Source organism: Glycine soja, chromosome 18 (genome assembly GCF_004193775.1).
Source record: "Glycine soja cultivar W05 chromosome 18, ASM419377v2, whole genome shotgun sequence".
NCBI lineage: Eukaryota > Viridiplantae > Streptophyta > Magnoliopsida > Fabales > Fabaceae > Glycine > Glycine soja.
In genome coordinates, this window is record NC_041019.1 from 32,348,276 (window position 1) to 32,350,921 (window position 2,646).

The window sequence follows — 2,646 nt, forward strand, 5'->3', positions numbered from 1 at the left end:
ATTTGATTTCATTTTTGCTCCAAAAATTGTTTTAAAACCAAAAACAAGTTAATTTCATCATAGCGAATTGAAGCAAGCTTCATTGCTTCATGATGATGAATCAAGATTGATTCAAGGTGTTTTGATGATAACAAAGATGATGACAAAAAGCCCATGAGAATGATTTCAAGATTGAGTCAAGAACAAGTTTTTAAGAATCAAGAATCAACAATAATCAAGATCAAGATTCAAGACTCAAGAAAAGGCTCAATCAAGATAAGTACAAATTTTTTTTTCAAAACTTTGAGTAACACATGAAGTTTTCATAAAAGCTTTTACCAAAGAGTTTTTACTCTCTGGTAATCGATTACCAATTCACTGTAATCAATTACCAATAGCAAAATTTGTTTTCAAAAGCTTTTAAACTGAATTTACAACGTTCCAATTAATTTCAAAATGGTGTAATCGATTACAATGATTTGGTAATCGATTACCAGTGCGTTTGAACGTTGAAATTCAAATTCAAATGTGAAGAGTCACATCCTTTCACAAAAATGCTTTGTGTAATCGATTACAATGATTTCGTAATCGATTACCAGTGATAAGTTTTGAACAAAAATCAAAAGATGTAACTCTTCCAATGGTTTTCAAGTTTTTCTAAAGGTCATAACTCTTCTAATGGTTTTCTTGACCAGACATGAAGAGTCTATAAAAGCAAGACCTTGATTTGTATTTTATTAATCCATTCAATTCATTGAGAACAATCATTACAATCCTTTACAACCCTTGAATCTCTTTGAACTTCTTCTTCTTCTTCCTTTGCAAAAGCTTTCTTAAGTTTTCTAGTTTTCAAAACCTTGAAAACAAAACTTGTGCTATTCATCTTTTTCATTCCCTTCTCCCTTTGGCTAAAAGAATTCACCGAGCACTAACCGCCTGAATTCTTTTTGTGTCTCTCTTCTCCCTTTTCCAAAAGAACAAAGGACTAACCGCCTGAATTCTTTTGTGTCTCCCTTCTCCCTTGTCAAAGAATTCAAAACGACACAGTCTGAGAATTCTTTTGATTCTTCCCTTTCCCATAAACAAAAGATTTCAAAGGACTAACCGCCTGAGAATTCTTTTGTTTCCCCTTTCACAAAGTTTCGAAGGACTAACCGCCTGAGAACTTTGTCTTAACACATTGGAGGGTACATCCTTTGTGATACAAGTAGAGGGTACATCTACTTGGGTTGTTGTGACTGAGAACAAGAGAGGGTACATCTCTTGTGGATCAGTTCTAGTGGAGGGTACATCCACTAGGTTGTTCAAAGAGAACAAGGGAGGGTACATCCCTTGTGGATCTTTGCTTGTAAAAGGATTTTTACAAGGTTGAAAAGAAATCTCAAGGACCGCAGGTCACTTGAGGACTGGATGTAGGCACGGGTTATTGCCGAACTAGTATAAAACTCTTGTGTTTGTCTTCTTCTTCCCTACACTCTTTAATTTCCGTTGTGCACTTTAATTACCGCTTTTACTTTTGGTTAAGTTTATATTTTTGTTCTTTACTTTCTTAACAACATAGTAAAAGCCTAAGAAGGGTAAATTTTAATTAGTAAAGGTCTAGTAATAATTAGTTCAAACCCCCCCCCCCTTCTTAATTATTCCGAGGCCACTTGATCCAACAACTATAGCAAAACATTTTTTTCTAAAAAACTTAAACTTAACACATTCACCACAACGAATTAACAACTCACTACAACAAATGCTGTAAAAATTTGTTGATTCCCTTTATATTGCACATAGTCTTTGTGGATACGATAAACCTTTATACTTACTTTTCTTTCTACAAATTTGTTTACAACCCTATTATGTAAAAATTTGTTGACAACCCTAAACCCTTATACTTACTTTTCATTCTACAAATTAGACTAGGTTCACTTGCCTATTATGTCTAGAGCATAATAGTTATTGATTGAGTTTCTATAATCCCTTTTACCTTTATTTCCATCTTGGTGTCTCATTGTGTCTTTCTTTCTAAAAAAAAAACTCTTGACTTTATTATATAGGCTTGTTTTGAGAACACTGACCATATGTAACTTTCTCATGAAAATGGATTCTCCCAACCTTTTTAGAATGCACTCCCATAATTCAACTTCCTTCTCTTACTCCCAGAATTAACAACAATTAGGTTTGTCCCCTCCTAACATATATATTAACAAAGTAGAAGGAAATCACAAATTGAAAAAGAGAGAGATGAGTGAGTCGTAAGTGTTGCAGCTAAGCCTCTTGTCTAGAGACAGCTTACTTGGGAACTGAACATTCTTCCTCAAAATTTTGATTTACAGAAATGATATGATCCTCAATAGGATTCATAATGTTTTCACAGATCTCCCTTGAGTGGATTTGCATTTAAGAGAAATAAAAAGGAAAAAACAAATATAATTTGAAACAAACTTCCTTAATCCTTGATGCAACCTACCATACGAAGGGATGGCGAAGGCTAAATAGAGGTCTGCAAATTTTAAAAATAAGGGTTCGGGAATTGTTTACGCATCGGAAGGTATTAGCACCCCACGGACCCGTCACAAGGGACGACAACCTTTAATCGAGTGTGTGTAACATGACTTCAGAATTATTTTATTTTCCCTTTTTATATTTTTACTTTTTTGGGGACGACAAGGGTTTTGC